The following is an 8,981-nucleotide window of genomic DNA, read 5'->3' as shown; positions in this document are numbered from 1 at the left end:
CATCTATCGCAAGATAATGCATATACATATATACATCACAACAACAGTTATAACGGTTAGAAAACTTGCCTGAGCGACTTGGGGTGATAAAAGGCCCAGGACGAGTTTGGTAACCTATAAACAACAAGTAAGTTGGAATTAAACCAAAGTCACTTGTAAATCTATACTTTAACTAACTTAGACTCTAATGCTTGTTTTGCGCTTACTGATTCGCTTAAGTCACTCGAGTACCCTCGGCTCCACCATTTTTTTAATAATTTAACCTTTACGAGTTTTAAGGCGATTCCTTCGCGAGTGTCTTACCAACTGCCTAACACACTTACCATAAATGTTTCATACTTCAATTAGTCCTTTTTGGTCTTTAACCTTTGTTTCAAAGTAAGGCGAGGGGAAAAGTTTCGTTCGCGAAACGCCGTTACTTGAAACGGTCGTTTCTCCTAAACCGTGCATCGGAATCGAACGAACCACATATCAAAACGAAGCTCGTAACATGAGCTATCTAAACATGGCAGTGGTCATAATCTAGCAGGGGGTTCTCGGGTCCTAATGTTATGCACAAAAACAGTCCAAAGAAAATCGGACGTTACGACGGCTATGTTTACGCGATTTTCAAATTTTAAACCATTCAAAACCAACCCAATTCAACCTCAAATCCAACATACAACCAACATCCATCCTTATCACATCATAACAACCCCAACCAATTCAATTTTAACATTCATACTTATGCCTAAGCTTAACTTTAATCATACTTAAGTTCTTTTAATCAAAACCACAACATTTACCATTCCATTTCACTACCATTTCAAATCCCAAACTCTAATCACAACAACAAGCTACAATATCACCCTACTAATCAAAATCATCTTATAATACATAGAAATCTAGGGTTTGGAGATGATATACCTTCCTTGAAGTGGTGGGAGGAGCTAGGAAGCCTTAAGAAGCTTTGAGAAGTCTTAGGAATGCTTGGATCTTCAAGGAAAACAAGAAAAATTTCAAGTTAAAAACTTGAAAACACTATTCATAGTCTTCTTCTTTGATTAAATGAAGAAGATGGAGAAGGAATTGATGGCTTAAACTCATGATATAGCCCTAACTAAGCATGAAGATGATTAGGGAATTAACTCACCAATTTAGGAAGCTTGGATCTTTGATTTTTGAATTTCCTTGCCTTTTGAATAGTAAAAAGCCGAGAGCTCTCAAGAACAAAGCCTTGGTTCTTTTTGATTTTGATGAAAAATGATTTTGCTTGGCTTGGTTGACTTGTTTTTGTGTTTGATTTAGTCAATTACCTTGTTGCCCTTGAATTTGTGTGGTTCTCATTCAACCACACCTCCTTCCTTCCCATGTCATGCTTGTGTCATGTTGTGATGTCATCTTTCCCTCCTTGTCCTCCTCTCATTGGTTGGGTGACATCACTCCCTCTAATCCCTTTGCTTAACTTCCTAATCGTTTGCCTAATGACCGCTGATCTGTTATACGGTTCGCTTAACTTTCATTTTCGTTTATCGTTTATCGTTTGAGGGATCATACCCGGGATCTTATTACTTAGGTTCCTGTTATGGATAAAAAACTAAGGTTATTATTTGCTGTATTTATTACTAAGATTCGGGAGCTCAAGGCCTTTAATGGCTGCTCTCGTGTTTCGTGGCTCGATCTGCCTTTACGAGATGCCAACGTATCTCTGTGAATTAGAGAATCAAGCCAAAAAATGTAGTTCTGATCTGTGGGGTGAGGCCCCTTATATAGATGTTGGGAGTCCTTGAATTGGACTTGGTATAGGAGACTTGGTGGGCAAGTCTCATAATTAGAATGGACTTTGGAGTCCTAGATAGTAGGAAACTGATTCCTTATCCTTTTAGGTCCTCTTGAGGCTAATCTCTAAGGATTTATATCCTTATCGGGACTCTTCTCAACATCTGATTTTTCCCTTCTTAATTAATTACGAAATTAATTAATAATCAGGGCTTTTGGGCCTTTTTTATTCCATCAGGCCTGATCTGGTCCATCAGGCTTAACCTTTCTGGTCTGAGTATCATGTATCTTTTTATTGGGCCTAGCAGCTCACAGCTTGTACAATTAATGCAGTATTTAATTATACAATCATAATTTATTTATCCCTATCATTTGCCCCCCAACTTCTGGGAAACATTGATTAGGTTTCGCAGAAGTTAAGTCTATTCGTTCCCTTACAGGGTTTCGTTTTTCCGTAAAGTGTGGAGCGACCTACACATTTACAATGAATTTTTCCTTTTATTCAGGAATTATCTTAATTTCCAGGAATTTTTCCCTTATTTCCGGGATTTTTCCCTTATTTTCTGGATTTTACCCTAATTTTCTGGGATTTTCCCTAATTTTCTGGGATTTTCCCCTAATTTTCTGGGATTTTCCCTAATTTTCTGGGATTCTCCCTAATTTTCTGGGATTTTCCCTAATTTTCTGGAATTTTCCCTATTTTTCAGATTTCCAGCCCTTTTTCGACCAGGATCCTAGTCGAAATTTCGACCTGGATCCTAGTCGAAAATAGGGGTCAGCCTTGCCATCCTGGTCGAAGGAATTCGACTAGGATCCACGACCTGGAATTCGACCAGGATCCTAGTCGAAATTTCGACCTGGATCTAGGACCTGGAATTCGACCAGGATCCTAGTCGAAAATTCGACTTGGATCTAGGTCGAAAATTCTACCTTTTTTTAGCTTCTTGTCATGAGCCTATCGACTAGGATTTCGACTAGGATTCTAGTCGATATTTCGACCTGAATCCTGTTCGAAAATTCTTTGGTTTTTTTGCTTCCTGGTCGAAGGATTTCGACTAGGATCCACGACCTGGAATTCGACCAGGATCCTAGTCGAACTTTGACCTGGGTTTTTAATCCCCATTTTTTGAAAGATGCTTGGTTTATTCGACCTCATTCCTGGTCGAAGCTTCGACCTCAATTCAGTCCCGTTATTCCAGCTATTTTCGGGTGTCTGCTCGAAAGATTTCGGGCAGGATTCACGACCTGGAATTCGACCTGGATTCTGGTCTTTTTTACCCATTATTTTCGGGTGTCTGTTCGAAAGATTTCGGGCAAGATTCACGACCTGGATTTCGACCTGGTTCCTGGTCTTTCACTAGCCTTCTTTATTTAGCTTTAATTTAGGGCATTGTATTTTACAAATCCTAATTGGATTTGGGCCTGGCCTTTTTTGTTGGGCCTTATTAAATTTTACTGAGCCTCTATTATTGGGCTTTTCCAAATCTTATTGGGCCTTTTCAAATCTTATTGGGCCTTTTCAAATCTTATTGGGCCTCTTTTATTGATCCGGGCTTAATACACCCTGTTTAGAATGCTCTAGAATTCCTAGGAATATTCTGGAATATTCTTTTTTCTGGGCTTTTTCCTATGGGCTTTTGTTCTCAATGGGCTTTTCGTCCCTTCAACTTCCTTTTCTTCTTATATAAAGGAATGAGGAAATGCTATTACTCCTCACTTTCTCATTTCTTAGTTTTCTTCTTTATCTTCCTGCTAAGATTCTCAGAGGAATAACAGCAAGTCGGAGCTCAAAGCCTTTTTCAGGAGCGCTTCTTCAGGTAAGATTCCTCCCTTTGCTTTTCGTGTCTATTTTCCATTGTGTGCCATTTTAAGATAGCCTATTTACGTGCCCCTTACTTTTTTCAGATGGCTGACAAAAGAATGACTCGCTTGGCCAAGATGAACGTGGCTAGAAAGTCCAACGATTTTCCTATTCGATCGAGGTATACTTCCTTAATCGACATGATCAACACTCGAGGGGACGAGTATCCGTCTGATGTGCATCTGGACATGCACGATCATATCAGTACTTTACGGGATCCCAAGGAGCTGGAAAAGTTGAGCAGCTGCTTCAAAATCAAGGAGCCTTTTAAGCTGGTTCTTGCGGGTCCGGCCGACAGGGCCTGTCAGTGGAAGAAGGACGCGCTATGCGTCTATAGGGATACTCTAAGGGCAGGTATTAGACTCCCTTTTCATCCATTCATTCCTTTGCTACTGGCTGATGTGGGCATCAGCCCTTGCCAACTTTCCCCTAATTCCTGGAGGTTGATTCTGTGCTATCTGTCGTAATGCGCCAAGCACAACGTCCCCACTTCTGTTGCTGTCTTCAGGAAGATTTTTCAGTTCAAAAACAGCCCTGATAAAAGTCCGGGTTGGGTTTCTATCAACCAGCGCCCCACTATCCCCCATATCGTGAATGGGAAGTCCATCCCTGACAACAATTTGGGGTGGAAGAAAGATTTTTTGTTTGTTATTTGGGAAGGTGGAGATTGGGGCTCTTGATAAGTGGCATTTTATACCACTTAGAACGTCTTAAAATGGCTTAAATTGGTGTCTTGAAATCAAGTATTTTGTGTATTTGATGCATTTTTCTAGTGTTTATGCATTTCAGGGTATTAGTTGCATTTCGGAGGAGAAATCATCAAGAATAAGCCTTGGCATGTGTTCACCATTGCGAGAGGAAAAGAACGGGCAGATTACGACGAAGAAACGGAGCAAACCTGGATTTTTTCCAGTAAGGTCCTGCGCGCCCGCGCAGCAATGCTGAGCGGCCGTGCAGCAGCCTTGCGCGCCCACGCAGAAATGCTGAGCGGCCGCGCAGGGTCGGGGAAAAGGATAAATTATTTTAGACTTCTACTTCTGTTTGGCTTCCAACTTTTATGTAATCTGAGTTTTATGGGACTATTATATAAGTAGATTTGAGACGTTTTCACAGAGAGAATGAAGGAGATTATGTTTTAGATTGTGTTTTACGCAAGAAGCGAAGGAGATAAGGAAGAAGACCGATTTAGCACACCGCAACGAAGAGGAAGCATATATTCTTGTGATTCTTGTTTCGTTGTAACGTTGGATGCTAGTTTTCTTGCTTTGACTTATTTACTCTTGTGACGTACTCTATTTTAATATAATTAGTTTAGTTATTATTTTCTTGTGTTTGTTTATCATGATTTCATATGAACCCATGATGGCGATAAGTTCTATTATGGGCTAATCGTGATCATGGAGTTGCAACGGATTTATTATGGAATTCTTTAGTTAATTGTTTAATACTTTAGTGTGTGATGATTGCATGATATCTAGTATTGGTTGTGCATATTCGTCTTATGTGTGTCGCGAACATATAAGATAGGGTGTTAATCTCTTGTGAAGCGACGGTGGATCTTGAGATTTAGAACTTGCCATGCTAGCATAGGTTCATGTACGTTGTGCATGATTAGTGGGTAACTCTAACAGTTTTATTTGCCCTATGTAATCAAAAGGAATAACTTGTGCTTAAATCGTTTTGTTGTCAATTTATGAACTCAACATAATTGATGACTATTCAACTTCTATCTTAATTGTGGATGTTTGGTAGAATGGTATTAGTACAATGAAAGTTGGCTTTTATCAGTTTCGTGTTATTCGATTAATATCATCACTGTCACATGCTAAAGGTAATAATAATGGCTATAGAAGGAAGTAATAATGAAGTTGTGATCTCATGAGTGTTTTATTATTGATAATTAGAAGTGGTTAATTAAGTAGTTAATTATAGTTAATATTTAATCAACAATTTTAAGTGTTATCTTAACATTGAGAAGTAATCATACATTGGTGAGTGAGTTTAATTAGACAATACTTTAGTCTGAGTCTCTGAGGGAACGAACTAGAAAGTATTCTATATTACTTGCGAACGCGTATACTTGCGTGAATATTAGTGCTTGATTTCGCCCTAACAAGTTTTTGGCGCCGCTGCCGGGGACTCGGCGTATTTGTTTAGTTTATGTACTTACCATCATTGGTCATTAGGACTCAGTGATTAGGACGTAGTAGTTACTTACTCTTTTTGGTTGTGTTTCAGGTACTTTAGCAAGCGTTTATGCAAACTCGTTCTCGTGCTCGCAAGAGGACTTTAGATACAGCTGAGGAGACAGACGAAGTTCTTGATATTCCGAAGAAGTTAGATTTTGAGGATTCGGATTCAGGAACTGAGCAGAAAGAACCAGTAAACATGGGAGATCGTATTGTTCAAGCTGATCCAGCTCTTATGGATTTTTCTCGGCCTAAAATTGATGATATTCAGTCAAGCATCCTTCATCCGGCTATTCAAGCTAACACCTTTGAAATCAAGCCGGGCACTATTCAGATGGTGCAGAATTCTGTTTCTTTTGGAGGAGCGGCAACTGAAGACCCCAACATGCACATAAGAAATTTTGTCGAGATCTGCAGCACTTTTAAGTATAATGGCGTGACTGATGAGGCTATCACGTTGAGGCTTTTCCCATTCTCACTGAGGGATAAGGCTAAAGACTGGTTACATTCTGAACCAGCTGGGTCCATCACTACGTGGCAAGATCTTGTGCAAAAGTTTCTGGTGAAGTTTTATCCAATGGCAAAGACTGCTGCTATGAGGAGTGCTCTTACTCAGTTTGCGCAGCAACCTACAGAATCTATGTGCGAGGCTTGGGAACGCTACAAGGAAATGTTGAGAAAATGTCCACATCATGGAATGCCGGATTGGATGGTAATCACTGGTTTTTATAATGGTTTGGGGGCCCAATCTCGGCCCATGCTCGATGCAGCAGCTGGAGGAGCCTTATGGGCTAAAAGCTATACTGAGGCGTATAATCTTATAGAGACAATGGCTGCAAATGAGTATCAAAACCCAACTCAGAGGATGACGTCAGGTAAGGTAGCAGGTATTCTGGAAGTTGATGCAGCCACCGCTATTGCAGCCCAGCTCCAAGCGCTATCAATGAAGGTTGATTCTTTGGCTACGTATGGAGTTAATCAAATAACTATGGTTTGTGAGCTTTGTGCAGGTTCTCATGCTACGGATCAGTGTTCTCTTGTCAACGAATCTGTTCAGTATGTGAATAATTATCAGCGACAACAACAGCCTGTGCCAGCGACCTATCATCCTAACAACAGAAATCATCCAAATTTCAGCTGGGGGAATAATCAGAATGCTATTCAGCCACCATATCAGCAAGGAGTGAGTAAACAGTTTAACCCACCTGGATTCCAGCAACCACAGCAGTATGCTACAAGGCAATCGTATCCTCAACAGGGAAGTGCAGCTGCACCTACTAGTGCTGATTTTGAGGAACTTAAACTGTTGTGCAAGAGTCAGGCGGTTTCTATCAAGACCTTGGAAAATCAAATCGGTCAATTAGCCAATGCAGTGCTCAATCATCAACCTGGCACTCTTCCCAGTGACACGGAAGTACCAGGCAGGAAGGAAGCTAAAGAGCAAGTCAAGGCTATCACCTTAAGGTCTGGAAAAGTAGCTGATGCTGAAAAGGCAAAAGAAGTCGAAGCTGAAGTTAGAGATGAAGAATCTAAGCAAAAGGAGAAAACGGCGGAACCAAGGAAGACTACTGTTGAACACACTCTGCCTGAGGCTAATACAGGGGAGAAACAGCTCTATCCTCCACCACCTTTCCCTAAGAGATTGCAGCAACAAAAGCTGGATAGACAGTTCGGGAAGTTTCTGGAGGTGTTCAAGAAACTTCACATCAATATACCTTTCGCTGAGGCTCTGGAACAAATGCCTAGTTATGCGAAGTTTATGAAGACTATTCTTTCAAGGAAGGTGAAACTGGATGACCTTGAAACCGTTGCTCTCACGGAAGAATGCAGCGCTGTTCTGCAGCAAAAGTTACCACCAAAACTGAAAGATCCAGGAAGCTTCACCATTCCTTGCACCATTGGCAATCTAACTTTTGACAAGTGCCTTTGTGATTTGGGAGCAAGCATTAATCTGATGCCGTTGTCGATCTTTAAAAAGCTGGATCTGCCTGATCCAAAACCCACATACATGTCGCTACAATTGGCTGTCCGTTCCATTACTTACCCAAGGGGCATAGTTGAGGATGTGCTCGTCAAGGTGGATAAGCTCTTCTTTCCTGCAGATTTTGTTATTCTGGATTTTGAGGAAGATAAGAAGATTCCCATAATCTTGGGGAGGCCTTTCTTGGCTACTGGCCGTACTTTGATAGATGTGCAAAAAGGGGAACTTACTATGCGGGTCCAAGATCAGGATGTGACCTTCAACGTATTCAAGGCAATGAAATTCCCTACAGAAGATGAGGAGTGCTTAAAAGTGGATGTGATTGACTCTGCGGTTACTTCAGAACTCGATCACATGCTAATGTCTGATGCATTGGAAAAGGCCTTAGTGGGGGATTTTGACAGCGATGATGAAGATAGCAACGAGCAATTACAATATCTGAACGCTTCTCCATGGAAGCAAAAGCTCGACATACCATTTGAATCTCTTGGTACTTCTGACCTTAAGAATGCTGAAGGGAAGCTCAAACCATCAATAGAGGAAGCACCTACCTTGGAGCTCAAACCATTACCTGAAAACTTGAGGTATGCTTTTTTAGGTGATTCATCTACATTACCTGTTATTATTTCAGCTGACCTTTCAGGTAGTGAGGAAGACAAGCTCTTAAGGATTTTGAGAGAATTCAAATCGGCTATAGGATGGACCATAGCAGACATCAAGGGGATAAGTCCTTCATATTGTATGCATAAAATTCTGCTAGAGGAAGGTAGTAAGCCAACTGTGGAACAGCAGCGAAGACTGAACCCGATCATGAAGGAGGTGGTGAAGAAAGAAATTTTGAAATGGCTAGATGCAGGCATCATTTATCCTATTTCTGACAGCTCGTGGGTGAGCCCCGTGCAATGTGTACCTAAGAAAGGAGGTATCACTGTGGTCGCAAATGAAAAGAATGAGCTCATCCCTACTCGAACAGTTACAGGATGGAGAATATGCATGGATTATAGAAAATTGAACAAAGCCACAAGGAAGGATCACTTCCCTCTCCCATTCATTGATCAAATGCTTGACAGATTGGCGGGACATGAGTATTTTTGTCTTCTGGATGGTTATTCCGGGTATAATCAGATTTGTATTGCACCAGAGGATCAGGAAAAGACTACCTTCACTTGTCCATTTGGCACATTTGCTTTTC

At 40.9% G+C, this 8,981-nt stretch overlaps 1 non-coding gene across 1 annotated transcript; it reads right to left on the bottom strand.

The window, feature by feature from the left end:
• Positions 1 to 6,400: 6,400 nt before the first annotated feature.
• On the bottom strand, positions 6,401 to 6,507 carry LOC141679743 (small nucleolar RNA R71). Its single transcript, XR_012558173.1, has one exon. It is a non-coding gene; the product is annotated as a small nucleolar RNA R71 (small nucleolar RNA).
• Between the last annotated feature and the right edge of the window lie 2,474 nt (positions 6,508 to 8,981).

The sequence above is a fragment of the Apium graveolens genome, chromosome 1 (assembly GCF_009905375.1).
Source record: "Apium graveolens cultivar Ventura chromosome 1, ASM990537v1, whole genome shotgun sequence".
Classification (NCBI taxonomy): Eukaryota; Viridiplantae; Streptophyta; class Magnoliopsida; order Apiales; family Apiaceae; genus Apium; species Apium graveolens.
This window is presented reverse-complemented; position numbering and strand designations above follow the sequence as displayed.